The sequence below is a fragment of the Cynocephalus volans genome, chromosome 11 (assembly GCF_027409185.1).
Source record: "Cynocephalus volans isolate mCynVol1 chromosome 11, mCynVol1.pri, whole genome shotgun sequence".
In the NCBI taxonomy this organism is placed as follows: domain Eukaryota; kingdom Metazoa; phylum Chordata; class Mammalia; order Dermoptera; family Cynocephalidae; genus Cynocephalus; species Cynocephalus volans.
Genome location: NC_084470.1, coordinates 38,125,393 through 38,143,770, shown reverse-complemented (window position 1 = coordinate 38,143,770; position 18,378 = coordinate 38,125,393). Strand labels below are relative to the sequence as shown.

Here is an 18,378-nt window from a genome sequence, read left to right as displayed (position 1 = left end):
TGAGTATTTTGATGATCATGTGGACTAACCCTGTTAACCCTCATGAGAAAACCTACAGATCTATAAGCAGTTTTATAAAGATGGTAATAGAAATGTAGGAACTCAACTGAATGGACTTTATCTTGGAATACATTCTAATTTTTACTGTAGCTTTAAGCGGAAAAATGATTAGAGTTTCAAATGCCTTATGTTTGTTTTATAGAATTGAATTGGCAAAGAGAAAAGGTAGTTTGCATGCTTTTCTTAAATATATGCCATGAGAGTTTCAACCCCAAGCATACCCAATATGTGTTAATAGATATTTTATTATACAGAAAAATTTGGAAACAGTACAGTATAAGACAAAACAATTCTTGACAATGTTTAAAATTAAGTGGCAGTGTACTGATCTTCAGTGCTGTACACACATATACGTACAATGATGTTTCAATAACAAAAAATTTTTAAATGCCAAAAAAAATTTAAGTGACAGTAAACTCTTAAGGCAAAAGTAACTTGTCAAGAATGTCTGATAATACAAACCCCTCAATAAACCAATAATATAATAATAAACCAACTAATATAGAGGAATTAAGATATCAGTGTATCTAATAGTTTATTTAGTAATCATTTAGAATCCTCATTTAAAAGCACCTAATCTGCTGTGGCTAAAGAATGAATGCTAAAGCACTGAGGAAATAACTGCACCAAGTTCTAGAATCATGATTCTGATTGATTAGCTTTGTACTGCCGTCACTCATTGTTTAGAAAGGATTTATGCTCTGCTTTCAGGTCAGATTCCATCATGATGAATTCCATAGTCTGCTTTTTGTTGCAGTTGTTTTTAAAAAAAAAAAAAATCCTTTGCTGGAAATCACATTCTCAGGGTGAACAAGAAATGCATCTGATGCTTTGACCTATTTGCAGGCAAAAGAAGTGCCTCTGATTAAGGGAGGACTAGAGAACATTTTGTCATGGACTTTTGATGTAGGAAAGGTAATTAGGGATAATTTAACCCAGATTTCTCACTTTTCACTGTGGAAAACTCAAGCCTGAAGAAGCTGTGACCTGTCCAGACAACTCAATGAATCAGTGATGTAGGCAAGATTCATTTATACATCTCAGTCTTTCCTTCTAGCAAGTTGCAAAGTTATAGAACCATAGACCTGTGTGTGGGTTGCTGTTTTCGTAGGTGTCTCATGAATATAGACATAGGAATGTTCAAGTTGAGAAGGTATTACAATTGGTGTTAGAACCAATTTTTTTTTTCTAACTATAGTTAAGCTTTTCTAAAGATGTTTTTCTCCTCAACACAATATGCAGTGTTTTGATTTTATAGTCCAAGCATATACACTCTCATAAGCTAACAGCTCTGAGCCAGGTGGCATACGTTCCTTAAATACTCTTCGGGGGAGAATAAGAGTAAACCAATACAAATTATGATTGGTTTTATCCCACTTAGCGTATATTTAGTTACATCTTCTATATTGGCCAAAACAGAGCTTAATTTCTGATAAGAAATTTAGAATGGACTTAAACTAATAGAGGCTACTTTTGGAGTTTCTAAGTGCCAGTTACTTTCAGTGTTTCATTTGGTCACAGTGGCATTGGATAGTAGGTAGTGTATCTTATCCCCATTTTATAGATGATGAAACTGAGAGGCTAAGTGGGAGGCAGTATTTTAATGCCTGTATGTCTAACATTTCTTTCCTATTAACCACCACCACCACAAGTGAAAACAGTCTCAGAAGCTGGGAATTTGCTCTTGTCTCCTTCCAAAGACTTGCTCTGAGATCAACGCAATTGGAGCACTGACTGGAAATCCGTTAGTGAGCCAGAAAAGGTCTCGGAAAAGCTAACATAAGTATCATAATGTCTGACCACTAAAGCTTATATTTTCTATAAGAGGACACAGTGGGTTGTCACTCAAAGCTCGCTATATACTGTTTTTAGATGTTTAAATTATTAAAGCCATTTTTGTTAAAAAATCAAACGACAATATTGTAAAGTAAAAGTGCTGCCTCCTCTCTCTACACTCTAGTTTCCAAAGTAAGTGCCAAAATTTTTATGTATCCTTCCAGAGGGTTCCTGTAGATTTTCACATTCATACATATATATATATATATATATATATACCCCCAAAATTCAGTTTTTGTGTGTTTGTTTTTTTCTTTTTATGTAAACTGAAGTATATCCTCTGTCTGCTTATTTTCTTAACAATGTATCCTAGAAATCTTTCCATTATCAGTCATGGATCTGCAACATTCTTTTTAACTGCTCCACAGTATTCTATAATTTATTTATCCATTCTCTTATTGATAGATATTTAGGTTCCCCACCACCACCTTTTTTGTTATTGCAAGCACTGCTGTAGTGAACGTCCTATTTTAAATCTTACTAGCTCCTGTCAAATCACCCTTTAAATGAGTACACTAATTTATGCACCCTGAAATAGTGGTTGAGAATACCCATTTCCTCCCATTCTTGCCAAAACTAAATGTTGCAATTGTACTACCCAGCCTCCAATGGTTCTTACCTCCTAGCTTGCATGGCTTTGTATTGTCCCTTCCACACTAAACTAGAGCTGGTCTGTGTCCAATAGAATATGGTAAAAGTGGCCATGTGGTATTTCTGAGGCTAGGTCATAAATAGCCTTGGCTCTCTTAGATTGCTCACACTGGAAGAAACCAGTTGCTATCCAGTAGGTCACTCAAGCAGGTCTGTGGAAAGGAACTGAGGCCTCCCTCCAACTGCCAGCACCAACTTGCCAGCCATGGAAATGGATCCACCAAGTCTTCAAAGACTGTAGCTTCATGAGAATGAGACACCCCAAGGTGGAACTGCCTAGCCAAACCACTGCCAAATTCCTTATGCATGTCCAGAAACCATGAGACATAAATGATTTTTTAACACGTTTTGGTTTGCTTATGCAGCATTAGATGATTAAAATAGCAATATTTTTGCCATTCTGAAGGGTGAAAAATACCTAGTTTTAACTTATATTGCTTTGTTTACTTATGAGATTAAACAGTTTTTATATGTTCATTAGTCATTTTTGTTTTCTATTTAAATTTTCTGTTTGTATATATTTATATGAAAATTACGTACATTATTGTATATTTATATATTAATGTACGTTCTAATATATAAAATTTTATATATACACACATATACACATACCCATACCTTTATCTATTCTTTCAGGTAGATTCTTTGTTTTGATAATCATGTTTAGTATCCCTCTCTTTATGATTGATTTTCTTCGTATCAGTTTGTGCTTGTTTGATGATTATAATATCTTCTCAATCTCAATGAAATTACTAATTAAAACTTTTCTAGAGATCTCTTTTATTACTGAATGATCTCTGCTTTCTCCTGGATCATATCACATTATTCATCTTAGTTCTCTTTTATGTTATTCATTTTCCTTTAATGTTTGATTCATTATATTCAGGATTAAGGACTAAGCTGGTAACAGGTAAATGGTGTGGGTTTTCTCACTCATTATGTAGGGTATTTGTTACCAGGCCCCCCCTTGGTTGGGAGGGCTGACTGCAGAATAGTATAAGTGGTGGAAGTGGCATGCCAACCCTCAGCTTCACCATAGGGTGCCGGGGCATCAAGTAGGCAGACAAACTGAAGACTCAGACCTCAGAACCCGCTGCTCAATATTAATTTAGGTTCACTTGTGTCAGGGATTTCCTTTTTTCCCTTTTATGATATAATTCTATTTTTTTTCTTATATAAAACATTTACAGAATTCCAAAGTCAAAACTGTATTTCAAGGCAAGTGCAGAGAAGTCTTGCTTCTGTCTTTTCTCTCTCTTCTCTGTTCCCTTCTTCCACTCACCCCACCCTCACGGGTAACCATATTTAGTAGTTTGGGTTTCACATTCTCCTACTTTTTTCTTTCCAAAAATACTAGCAAAAAGCATTTCTCCCCTTTGCATCACTATAGACATTATACTATATTACAGACACTGTTTTGCACCTCCCCTTTTTTAATATGTCATGGAGATAGTGCTATATCATTTCTGTTACTATAACAAAATACCTGGAACTGGGTAATTTATAAGAAAACAAAATTTATTCTTACAGTTTTGGAGGCTAGGAAGTCCAAAGTCCTGGGAACACATCTGGGTGAAGGCCTTGGTGGTGGTGACAGTGACACACGGGTCTCACTTGGCAGCATAGCAGAGAGAGAGACTCTCACTTGCCCTCCTTTTAAAGCCCACATGACCACCATTATTAATTGATTCACTAGGGCTTGGTTCTAAAATCTAATCACCTCTTCAAGGCCCCACCTTTCAATTACCATAATAGGATTTCCCACTTCAACAGTTACAGTGGGGATTAAGCCTCAATGAATTTGGGGGCATTCGATCTACAGCATTCCACCCCTGACCCCCCAAAACTCATGTTCTTTTCACATCTAGATACATTCATTCCATCCCCAAAGTCTAACTTGTTTCAACTCAAAAGCCCAAAGTCTGAAGGTCCCATCTATAAAATCAAAACAAGTTATCTACTTCCAAGATACAATGGTGGGACAAACACAGAGTACATATTCCCATTCAAAAAGGGAGAAACAGGCCAAAAGAAAAGAGTAACAAATCCTAAGCAAGTCTGAAAACCGCCAGGGCAGGCATCAAATCTTAAAGCTAGCAAATCATATTCAACGTCCTCTGCACTCTGGGGAGGGGAGTTGGGCCTCCAAGTCCTCTGCTTCTATGGCTTTCCTTGTCTAAGGCCATCCTCCAGCTCTCGTAGACTGGGGTTGTACAAATCTGGGGTCTCCATGGCAGTCCCACTGTCACAGCTGCACTAAGCATGGCGCTGGTGTGGGCTTTCTGCTGCAACTCTTACCCCACTTTTTTTTTTTTTTCGTAATTGATTACACATATTTTGGGGATCCAATGTTGACATATGTTGATCAAATCACTATTACTAGTATATATATTGTTATAAATTGTACTTATTCTTTATGCCCCTTGTCCCTATCCCCCTCTTCCCCCCCCCCCCGACCTAAGATAACTCTAGATTTCTTCTCTCCCTATGAAAGAGTAATGGTTACTCTGTTGATTTGTTGCCTAGATGATTTGTCCAATGCTGAGAGGTGTGTTCAGGTCATCCAATATTATCATAGAGCAGATGTTTCTTCTGTCACTCTGGAATGGGCTTTCTGGAGAGAGACATTTTCTTATTTTCTTTGTTCTCTGCCAGTGACTCTCCTTGTGCCTATGCACTCCAGTGGCTGGTGGACCATCTGCATGGTGGTTGTGATATCTAGCCACTTTCACAGCAGACATGGTTACTGTGATAGCTGTGGTGTGGAGGTAATGTTTTTGGCATTCTCTTTGGCACTAGTGCTGTGCCTCGTTGTGGGGGAGGTCTGGTCCCTGGATCCAAGTTCCAGGTCCCCAGGCAGTCCCGAGGCACTTGTGGGTGTGGGGTCCAGTCCCCGGCTCCATGCCTCAGGTCCTGTGGTGGGCCCTGAGGCACTGGTGATGTGCCTGGGCCAGAACTAATTTTTTGTCCTTTGCTTGCTTCTAAAATGGGGGAACTGCCTGTGGGAACCAGTACTTGAGCTGTGTGGTTGACCTTAAGGGTACTTCTGGCTCTCCAGAGACCCAGGGCACCTGGGTTGCGAAGAAACTCTATCTGGGTATGAATCTTTTCATCAAACTGCACCCCATGCAATTCTGTATTCCTGACCAGTCTCCTCTGAGTGGTCCTATGCTGATTGGGGGGCAAATCAGCTGTCCTTGCTGTGTCCCAGTGTTCCCCCAGTGGGCCCATCTCCCCCACCACCCATGCTCCAAACACTTCCCATGGGAGGGGCCTTGTGCCAGTCTCTTGCGATGACTCACTGCCTCTGAATGGCTCCTTTTTTCAGTTGTTCTGGCTCCTCGCTCCTGTGTGGGTCCACGGGAACCCTGTTAGTGGTCTTGCTGTCCTGGGTGCCACCAAGGCCCTCTTCTCCCCTGCCGCCTCCAAGCAACTCCATCTGAAGGGCACAGCTGCAGCGTCTGGCATTTCCTGCTCCATGCACTCAGCAGCTCCAGCCTTAAAGTGGCCGTGGCCCGAAACACTCCAAGCAATTTTTACTTTCTCTCATCATGGCTTCTCCCACCTTCATGAACTCTGTAGGTCTCTCCTCCTCTTCCCCTGAGCTCTAGTGGCCCCAGCTTGGCTGTTGTTACATTTTTATAGTTGCAAATTGGTAGATTTGTGGGAGAGAGTGATGCTGGGGAACTTCTATTCTGCCATCTTGACTGGAACCCCTTTTTAAAAAAATTAGCATATTCATTATTACAAATCATACTTATTCTTTATGCCCCTTATCCAGTCTCTCCCCTCACCCCTCTAATAACCATAGATTTGTTTTCTCCTTCTGATAGATTAACTGTTTCTCTGTTGATTTATTGCCTAGATGATCTGTCCAGTGCTGAGAGAGGTGTGTTCAGGTCCCCCACTATTCTCATATGGCAGATGCTTCTTCTATTACCCTGGAGTGTGCTTTGTGGAAAAAGAGGAGCTCTTCTTTGTTGTTGTTGTTGTTGTTGTTGTTGTTGTTTGTTTTGTTTTTGTTTTTGGTTTGTCTCCACTGGTGACTCTCTTCTTGTTTCAATGCAATCAAGTGTCTGGCATGCCATCTGCATGGTAGCTTTGACTTCTGCTATAGTGACTAGCTGCTTTTGTTGCAGCCATGGCAATTGCAATGGCTATGGTGGGCTACCCACAAGGAAATGGTGTTTTTGGTCTGCTCTTTACCAACTGCAGCTGGGTTTGCCTTCCTCCAACTCCATGCCTTGACCCCACATTTTTGCTCAGCATTGCTCTAGCAAAGATTGTCTGCATTGACTCCACCCCAGTGACATATCTCTTCCTGGGTCCCTGGGTTTTTCCACACATCCTTAGATTAATGCCATGTGGACACTACCAAGGCTTCTGGCTTGTATTTTTCAAAGCTGTGGGTCCAGCCACACCTGGGACCTATTTAGCAATGGCTGGAGCAGCCAGGTGTGGGGGCCAGCATACCAAGGTGGCCCTGGGAAGCAAACCCATGAGGGTGCCATGGACCTCTTCCCCAAGACTGTCCTGTCTCCTTAGGCTTGTGGGCCTATAATGGAAGGATTGGCTCCAGAGACTTCTGCAATGCCTTTAGGGCCTTTTCCTCCTCCTCTGGATATTCATTTTCTTATGTACTAATCTCCTTAGCAGATAGTTGCTGAGCTACATCATTACATTTTTTCCCCTGAAAATGCTCCCTTCTTCTCTACCACATGGCCAGGCTGCAAATTTTCCAAATCTTTACACTATGCTTCCCTTTTAAGTCAACATTCTGGCTTTACATCCTGCCTTTTCTGCCATAACTCAGCGTAGGCTGTTGCAAGTAGCCATGCAGCTTCCTTAATGCTCTGCTGCTTGGAAATTTCTACAACCAAGTACCCTGGGCCAGCACTTTCAAGTTCCACATTCCTAAGCAAAAAACCCCAGAGGTATTACACTAGATGATTTCAAACTATACTACAAAGCTATAGTAACCAAAACTGCATGGTACTGGCATAAAAACAGACCAATGGAACAGAATAGAGAAACCAGAAATCAATCCCAGTACTTATAGCCAACTGATGTTTGACAAAGGCACCAAGAACATACACTGGGGAAAGGACAGCCTCTTCAGCAAATAGTGCTGGGAAAACTGGATATCCATGTGTAGAAGAATAGATTTACTAGATCCATACCTCTCACCATATACCAAAATCAACTCAAAATGGGTTAAAGACTTAAGCATAAGACCTGAAACTATAAAACTCCTAAAAATATATAGAGAGAGGAAACACTTCAGGATGTAAAACTGGACAAAGACTTTATGAATAAGACCCCAAAAGCTCAAAAGAAAAAATTAACAAATGGGATTATATCAAACTAAAAATCTTTTGCACAGCAAAGGAAATAATCAACAGAGTGAAAGACAGCCTACAGAATGGGAGGACATATTTGCAAACTGTACATCTGAAAGGGGCTTTATATCCAGAATATACAAGGAACTCAAACAACTACACAGTAAAAAAACAATTAAAAAATGGGCAGAGGAGCTGAATAGACATTTTTCAAAGGCCATACAAATGGCCAACAGGTACGTGAAAAAATGCTCAACATCACTAATCATCAGGGAAATGCAAATCAAAAACACATTGAGATACCATTTCACCCCAGCTAGACTGGCTATTATCAAAAAGACTGAGAATAACAAATGCTGGCTAGGATGTGGAGAAAAGGGAACTCTTCTACACTGTTGGTGGAACTGTAAAATAGTACAGCTTTTAAAGAAAACAGTATAGAGGTTTCTCAAACAACTACAGATAGAACTACCATATGATCCAGCAATCTCACTACTGGGTATATACCCAAAGGAATGAAAATCATCCTGTTGAAGGGATACCTGCACTCCCATGTTTATCGCAGCTCTGTTTACAACAGCCAAGATATGGAACCAAAGTAAATGTCCATCAACAGACAACTTGATAAGAAAAGTTTGGTATCTATACACAATGTAATACTAAGCCATAAAAAAGAATGAAATTCTGATTCCGGCGGGCCGAAACTAGGAAGAAACTCGGAGCTGCCAAGGTGCCCCAGCCACCCATTTCCGCTGCTCTGTGCCCCGTGGCCAGGGCCGTGCTGAGCTTTTGGGAGCCCCGGTCATGGGGCTGCCCGGGCCTCCTGCAATGGGAGGTTCAGGGCCTCCCTCGGGCTCCCCTGACAGGCTGAGGGTGGGCAGGTGGGAAGCGTCATTTCGGTCGCAGCCCTGGCATCAGGAACATAGACGTGGAGTTCCACATCCAGCAAAACTACCCCTGGAACAAGTTGCCAACGTGAGACAGAGTCTTGGAAACTCACAGAGAGAATATAAAAAGCAGGTTGTCCTGTACAGTATCCGCGATCAGTTTCGATATAGAAATCACTTAGTTAAACATGTCAAGAAAGATGAACGCAAACACTACGAGGAACTGCTGAAGTACAGTGGGAATCATCTCATGCTGCACCCTTACCATTTATAGGATTTATAGTGAAGGTCCTGAGGATAACACCATTTTCATATTACACTGGGATTATGTAGGACATTATGAACAGTGAGAAAAGTTACGATTCATTGCCCAATTTTACTGCTGCTGACTGTCTAAAGCTTCTTGGCATAGGAAGAAACCAGTACATTGATCTTACAAATCAGTGTAGATCGTCAAAAAGTTTTCATAAGGAAAACGGCCAGTGATCTTCTACCAATAAAGCCAGTGGAAATTGCCATAGAGGCATGGTGGGTGGTGCAGACGGGGTATATCACAGAAGATAACATCAAGGTATGCTCTTTGCCTGAGAAATGCACTATTGATAAGATCATCCATTCAGGCCCTCAACTCTCTGGATCACTAGATTACAGTGTAGCACATAGTTTATATACAAAGGATTTATTTATCTGGATGCACCAATATCCAATGAGAGTTGTATAGCAGTTCCTCCTCTTGAAGGTTCTGTAATGAATTTAGTGCAAGGTTATTATTTTGGAACTTTATAAGATATTTGTTTCAATAGATGAGCACGCTAATGGTGCAGAGCTTACAAATGTCCTTGAGATAGACTTATCCCTGGATAAGAATGCTGTTTCAATGTATTGCCGATTGGGTTTTGCCCATAAGAAGGGACAAGTAATAAATTTGGATCAACTTCGCTCATCATGGAAGAATATTCCATCTATAAACAGATTAAAGAGAACTTTAGATCCATAAAAGATGCTCTTATCATGGGATAGTGGAGAAAGTAGGAGTCCTGTGCGGAAAGCTTTGTCAGCTGCCGACACTGATAGAAATAGTCGAGAAGATCCAGCTGACACAGCCAGTCTAAGCAGTTTGAATTTGTCTACAGGACCTACAAAGCATATTGCATTCCTGTTTGACTCAACTCTTACTGCCTTTTTAATGATGGGAAATCTTTCACCAAACTTGAAAAGTCATGCAGTCACAATGTTCAAAGCAGGCAAACTCTCAGATGAGTCTCTGGACAGCTTTCTTGTAGAACTAGAAAAGGTTCAGAGCACTGGTGAAGGAGCAGCACAGGGATATTTTGATCATGCACTTACTCTGAGAAATATAATACTGTTTTTGCATCATCATAAAGATTGTGTTGTGCAAACTGCACAGCCAGACCAGCCCAGTTATGTTTTCCTCTGGATCTCTCACGCTGTGAAAGCCTTTTTGGTTTGGACTCTGCAACTTTTAGCTGAGTTCTAAACAAGAATTACGCACTGCTTGTTTCCATGGCTTCTCTCACCAATGCGATCCGACTGGTCAGCAGCTTCACCCCTCAGCATATTGGACCAGCTATCCCAGAAGTCAGTTCTGTCTGGTTTAAACTGTACATTTACCATATCACTGGGCAAGGACCACCATCTCTCTTACTGTCCGAAGGTACAAGACTTCGAAAACTGCCAGATATATTCCTGGGTTATGATCGATTACTAATAACATCTTGGGGTCATGATTCTGGGGTGGCTCCTATGGCAAATGGGCTCACAATGTTGAATGATGCTTTAACACATTCTGTGGTTTTAATTGAGGGACATGATTTGCATGGTATAAGAGAAACTTCATATACCATTTCCATTTGATGAAACAGAACTACAAGGAGAGCTTATTTGTGTCAGTATGGGTGTTCGAAAAGCATTGCAAATATTGAGGAACAAAGTGGACTTGCAGCATTTCTGTGGATATGTCACCATGATGAATGCTTCCAGCCAACTTGCAAATGGAAAGCTCAGTGATGCTTCTGATGAGAGGAGAACCTGATTTAGCTTCTGGGTCAGATGTAAATGGGCGTACAGAGTCATTCGAAATGGTGATTGAGGAAGCAACTATAGTTTCGACAACAAAACAAAACTTTGGTGCCACAACAGAAGCAGATTGGGTTCTCCTCAAGCTGTGCTTTGGAATTGCGCTGTTTACTTCCGAACTAAACTGGAAAGTCTGCAGGAAAATTACAACACATGGCCTTTGCAGAAAAGAGAGCCTTCAAAACCTCTTACATTCCAGTAGAAAACTCTCTCTACAAGTCCTTAACTTTGTTCACTCATTCCAGGTAACAAAACCCCCCAAAATCCAAAAGGTATTTGTGTAGAGCTTTGTAGCAAACAGAACACTTCCATGTTTGTTTTTGAGTCTCCACAGCAGCAAGATATGAAATAAGCATTAATTTCATTTTATAATTGAAGACTCTGGGATTTAAGAGGTTAATTGACTTTCATATTTCACTGGCCATGTCTTCAAAGAATAAAGCTCGAATTCTTTGTCCTGTGCCAGTCCTTCATTCAACAGAAATGTGTTAAGCCTCTACTACAGGCCACACACCAGGCTAGGTGCTGGTTCTTGGGTGTGATAATAACTGTAGTGATTCACCACTGCTGGAAGAGTTTGTTTCTTTTGGCAGCAAAGGCCAGTGCTCTGGACCTTTTTGTCTTGTCCCCAGGAAAAGAAAAGATATTCTGGACTTGATTTAAGATAAACTTTAAGAATGGATTATTTCTGTTCAGAATATCAGATCCAACATTATGATTCAGTATTTTGGAGTTTTATTCATTTATTCAATAAATACTCAAGGCTACCCTAGGCCAGACACTTCTGGGTAAACTATTATGTATAAGACACTAATGGAGCTTATAGTGTTGTAGGAGACAGTAGTCAAATAAACATTAAAATATGTAGGTAATTGCAGATTTCAATAAGAACTTTGACGGAGCCAAACTCTGATGGAGTCTGAAGGTAGACCTAATTTCAACAGGAGAGAGGTGATATAAGCTAAAACCTAAAGAATGAAAAAGAGTATTCTATGCAGAGCTTAGTAGTTGCAAAGGTCCTGTGTCAGGAAAGCATCCAGTGTATGAGGAAACAAAAGAAGGCTATTGTGGCAGAGAGAGAGGTCGTGGCAAGAGGTGAGGTTCGGGAGGGCAGGGTGTTCTGGAATATGTTAAAGAATTTGCATTTTATGCTCAGTGTAAAGAGAAATGATTAAAGGCTTTTAAAGGGGGGAGAGACATTATTTCTGATCGACTGATATTTTAAAATATTAGTTACTGTTTGGAGAATAAATTAGAAAGTGACAAGCGTGGATCAAATGGGAGCTTACTATAATAGCCTGAGTGAGAGATCCTGGTAGCTGAGTCCCCTTTCACACACATGCCAAAGCCCCCAAAATTTTGTGTGTATTTCTGATAAAGTTTTGTTCTTTACACATATACACTATTGTACCAATAAATTATGTATGTTGTAAAAATACACACACATACACACACACAAAAAGAATGGAATTCTGCTATTTGCAGCAACATGGATGAGGTTGGAGAAAATTATGTTAAGTGAAATAAGCCAGGCACAGAAAGAGAAATAGCACATGTCCTCACTCATGATTGGGAGCTAAGGAAGAAAGGAAGCAAGCAAACATGCAAGCTAGGCAGACCACAGTGAAATGTTGAATTTTCTAAAGGAGAGAACAGACCTATATTTACTAGAGGTGGGAAACGGGGGTATTTAGGGAGTAATGGGGTAAGGGACACAAAGAATAATAACGAACATGCTAATAATATTAATGTCATCATCACATACTGTACACAAATACTGATAGCCAACTCTGTACCCCACAAGTATGTGTAAACAATTATGTTTCAATTGAAAAAATAAATTTAAAAAAATGTTTGGGCATGTCCAGCAGATTGCTGGAATGGGTACACTTGGAGTCATAACAGCATTAAAAATGTGTGAAAAGCAAAAAAAAAAAAAAAAAAAAAAGCCTTCAGAACCACGCCCCTGACCACCATTGTCAATCCATTCACTAGGGCACAGTCCTACAATATAATCACTTCTTTAAGGCTCCACCTTTCAATTACCATAACAAGGTTTCCCATCTTCAACAGTTACAGTGGGGGTTAAGTTTCAATGAGTTTGGGGGACATTTGATTTACATCAGTCCTCACCCTTTTTATGGCTGTGTGATTTGTTTGAGCATATGATAGATCACATTTTGAGTTGCCTCCAGTCTTTTTGAGCTAACATTTAAAAATCAGTAAATTTAACATGAAATCTGGATTTTAGTTTATGTTGAAAAATTGGATAATGTGACAACACTGTGTCCATAACTGCTATATGGTAGCAGTTGGCTGAGCTTGACTAGTAGTTGTGCCTCCTCTAAGACAGGGCCCATACAGGACCTATACTCTGCATTCACAATAAACCCCATACCCCTGGCCCCAGCTCCACTGAGGAAACATCGTGTCAGACACCATATACAATAACTCTTGCACCACATTAGAGAAATATTCCTCTGTTCCCATGTCTATCAAGACTGTAAAATCAAAGAAAGACTAATGGGTTGCATGATTTTACTTACTCATTAATTTGTTCATTTTTACCTGCAGTCAATTCCCTCATAAAAATACCTGTATATGTTGGAGTTTGTGACTGTGCCCTAAAAGAATGTACTATTTTATTTGTGTATATTTCAGTCAAGTCTAATGTAATTGCTTTATATTACAAGTTGCTTAAAGCAAGATAATTTGAGATGTTAAACAGCATTTGGGGAGATGGTTGTCTTAAAATTTGCAAGAACTTAGAATCCATCAGTAAGTTACTTAAGGTTGTAGAATCATTACTGTTATCAAATACAAAACGTAGGACACCAATTTTTATGTCTTTATTTCGATAACTTGTACCTTTCCTCAATTTCTTTCAATTATTTATGAAGCAAACATACTCATTTCTTATAGTTGTCTTTGGATTCTTGCAATGAGTAATTCTCAGTATGCTCTGCTGCAACTATCACCACTGCATTTTGTGAAACCAGCGCTGCACAGGTGGCTAGCCTCACCATAGCACTCTCATAGTTTAAAAGAATTGTCATTAATATCTTTAGGTGTCCTCCCCCCCCCCCCCCCGATATCCCCTGCTACTATTGTTAATATTCTTGTTTAACAAATTTTTTAAGTACAGGGAAGTATAAAGAATAATAAGACACAATTCAGTGCATTCTCTGCTCAAGATATATATATATATATATATATATATATATATATATATATACAGATATATGCACACATATATACACACACACATATGTTAATTTCTTGTTTTATTTGCTTCATCTTCTAGTGAAAAACAAAACAGCAGTGATGAAGTTGAACTCTCCTGTAGTCCATCTTTTAGTCTATTACCCCTTCTGCCTGCCCTAGAGGCACTTGTAATCAGGAGCTATGAGTTTATTTATTCCATGATCTTTTGCTATATACATATATTAACTAATAATTCATAATATTGATTTGTATGTTTCTAAGTCTGCAGAAATAATATTATGCATAGTACATAATGTTCTACAACTTCCTTTTTCAGTCATTTTCTCCATATATGTTGACACAGATCTTGTTAACTCATCTTAACTGTGACATAGATTCCACCATTTAACAATACCCCAATTTACTTCTTCCTTACCAACTTGATGAATATTTCAGATATTCTTAGTGTTTATTACAAGCATGTATTACTACTATCATAACTAATACTGTCTGTATCTCCTTGTGGATAAATGCAGAATTTCTCTAGGATATATTTCTAGAAATAGAACTGATGTGTCATAGGGTATGTAATTTTCAAATTTATTGCCAGTTGTTCTACAAGATGTTCAGTGCTATTGACGACAGTGCTATTGACAGTTATCTCAAATTCCTGCTTCTCCACATTCTGGCCTTTGTGTAACATTGTTAAACTTTATAATTTTGGCATTATGATTTGTGTAAAATAGTATTTTGTTGCTTTATTTTGTATTTTTCTAATTACTAGTGAGTTTAAGTACTTTTCCGCATTTATTGATCATTTGGGTTCCCTATTCTGTGATACTCAGTTCAAATGTTTTGCCCCCTGTCCTATTGGATTGTTTGTCCTCTCCTTACGGATTTTCAGGAGGTCTTTATGTATTCTGGACATTAATCTTTTGTCTATTATATGTTTCTATAATATTCTCCCCATATGTGATCCATCTTTTAAATTTGTTGATGATCTTTTGTCAGACAGAAACAACACAATAAAGCCATCTTTTGTTCTACAAGGTCTATTTAGAAAGATAAAGATAAAAGGCTTTGGCTTACACCTCTTTATAAGCACTGAAGACAATCTTACTAGGAAAGGAGCTTTGTGGGAAGAAAAGGGACGAAGTAGTATCTGGTGGCAATAAAAAATGGTGTGCTGAATTCCTTGTGTTCTTGAAATATAACACTGAATGAAATTCCATGTGTGATGGCAGCATACTTATAATTTGGAGAATGTTTGTGCTTAGAGAGGAGTAAATGCTTGAAAATTAAGGCATTCTCATACTGAATTTCTTGATGGAAGAAAGACTGTCATCTGAAATGCTTTGTCATCCCTTGCAGACTTAAAAAGGCAAGGAGGGTCTTTGATCTTCTCTTAATAAATATGGAGCCATCAAAGCTCTTTTACTTCTTGTAAACTTAAATTTGAAACAGATTAAATGCTGACGGGGAATGATGGCAGGAGAGCTTTGTAAAATAAATCATGAAGTAGTTGAATTTCAAAAAACTCATGGTTAGGGAAATGAGACCTGTAATTTCACTTGGATTCAAGTCATCTCACAGGATGAAGAGTATTAGCATGGAATTGTCACGCAATCAAACCATGCATCTTTGCCACTAAGGGAAATATGTTATTTTTAAAAATAAAATACTGTTAGCCTGAAAATGCTAGGTGGTAGAGGAGTTGCCCCAAAGATACAGCACAATCCCAGGAATCATTTTTTCCATGTCTGGAAGTATGGCTGCAATGTATGTCTACACTGAAGCAGTCACAAGTTTCCTGTTCTGCCTGAGCCTCCAGCTAAGGACGAGGGTGTTTTACTTCCTGCTCTCCCTCCCCTTCTGTATAGAATACTTCCATGCCAGTCCCTGGATGCACACAAGAGCTGCAGGAATGTATATGTACATATTAAATTGCCATGACATATTTTCAGCGGGAGAATGGAAACATTCTACATTTGATTTCTCAGGCTCTAATCTCTACATTGTAAATCATGATATTTTGGGGAAACTTTTCATTTTGCTTTGTGAGTGCAAGTTAATTATTTTTCTTAGTTTGAATGCAATGTTGTGTTTGAGCCTCATTTTCTAATAAAAGTATAATTTTGATTTCACTCACTGCAGAAGGAATTGCATACAGATTAAATTATACTTCTATTTATGAAATAATTCCTCCTATAAAGTATTTGTGAATGTATTACAATGGGAGTACATTAATAGAAACAGGAAGAAAGGAAATTATAAGATGTGTGTTTAGTATTTCTATTTCCCTTTTGTAATGGAGCCTTGCACAGAGCAAGGGATCTTTCAGCCAGTATTCCCCAGAGCAAGGACTGCATCATACCATATGAGGTGTTTGTTTGAAATGCAGACTTCTAGGCCTCATGCAGGAGATTTTTCAAAATCTTTGAGCTGAAGGTAGGGAATATTGTGTATTAACACATCTCTATTCTTAAATAGACAAACATTTTGGAACTACCGTTCTAACCTAATACCCTCATTTTTATGATGAGGAAATTGAAGGTCAGAGAGGTTAAGACATCGGCAAAGGTCACACAAGTTAGCACTTTCTTGACCAGTGCCTAATATTTGGAAGATTCTACAGTTGCTAACCTGTCTCATTCTCATTTTTGCAAGATTTTACCAGTGTGGATTTTTGTTGTTGTATATTCCCTTGCTTTATTATGTGCTGGCTGCTTCTTTTTTTTTTAAATTAATTTATTGAAAAAGGAACAGCTTCAGCTTTTTCTAGTTCTCTTCTCTCAACTCGTTTAAAACAGACCAAAGTCACTTCCAAAGGGAGAAGGGGAGAAAGGAGAGGAGTGGAAAAATGATGTTCTAGATTAATTGTGCCCATTTCTTTGCATCGTATTTCATTTTGAGCCTACTGAAGTTTATCTTCTATCTATTCACTCTGCAAAACATAAGATGGCAAGCCCCTTAATTCCAGGAACTATCCCCTATTCTTTTGTGTACTCCTCCTGTACCTAGCACAGCATCCAAAAGAGACATAGTAAGAGGCAATAAAGAGTAAACAAATAAACTACAGAATAAAAGGAAGCCAAACTGGATTCCCTGACTCTCTAGGGAGGTGCTACTCTTTTGGAGTATATTTAACAGTTTTGTTCCAGGAAAAATTCTAAAAATTTTACACCCAATATGCTGTAGATTCTTGTATAAACTTGTGAAATGGCATTGAAGATCCACTTGTGAGCTCTTCTTCATCTTAGTCTTTAAGTAGTGCTAACGTGTGACCTTCGCCGATGTCTTAACCTCTCTGGCCTTCTATTTCCTCATCATAAAAATGAGGGTATTAGGTTAGAACAGTAGTTCCAAAATGTTTGTCTATTTAAGAATAGAGATGTGTTAATACACAATATTCCCTACCTTCAGCTCAAGGATTTTGAAAAATCTCAGATACATGGATATCTTTTCATTCTCCCTCACTCATCAGGACTCAGTCTCTTTCAACCTGCATCTGGTTCCTTTTCTGATTGAATCTATCAGCATAATTCTCTTGGCTTTCTGATACCCTAATCAGTTTAACAAGTACTCATCTATTAATATTAAAATTACTCTAAATATCACTTAAATTAAAATCTATGGTTAAAATCATCACTGGGATAGTTTGACATCTAGTGGCACATGCTGCATTGTTTTATTATTTTTTTGTCATGGTCAATTCTTGTCCATCTTGCAGTTCTTCCTGCCTAACTGAGGTCCTTTACCAAAGCTCAGTTTTGAGTCCTCTTTCTAATTTCACTCTTTCTTTTATGGAAAACTATGAAAAACTGGACATATTTCATAGTTTTACTGGTTAGCCTTGACATAGATGACTGCCACAGTTGGACCTCATGCTGACATGTCAGTCATGTCTGAGTTCCATGTCTCCAGCCACGTAAGGTCTATTTCCACGCAGCTGTCCCACTGCCATTCTCAATCACAGTCCAGTCTTCATGATGACAGCCTTCTTGCTAACAACTACATATGAGCCATCTTGAGGTTCAAAACATACTTGATTCAGTCATTCAATAATTGTTATTAGCAGCCTAATCTGTGTCAAGAATTGTTTTAGGTACTGGAAATACAGCAATGAATAAAACAAAACTCCCTGTCCTCATGGAATTTATATTGTAGAGAGGAAGATGGGTTTTGAGCAACCTCATCTTAACACATATTTAAATAGTGACAAATAGATTGATAGTGATGAATTCCAAAGAGAAGAAATAGGTGATTATATTTTTCCAAAACTCAAAATTAGGCACGGCTCCCTT

At 38.8% G+C, this 18,378-nt stretch overlaps 1 pseudogene; it reads left to right on the top strand.

Annotated features, from left to right (window-relative positions):
- The first annotated feature begins 8,690 nt into the window (after positions 1–8,690).
- LOC134390057 (protein FAM91A1-like) lies at positions 8,691–11,154 on the top strand (annotated as a pseudogene).
- The last annotated feature ends 7,224 nt before the right edge of the window (positions 11,155–18,378 follow it).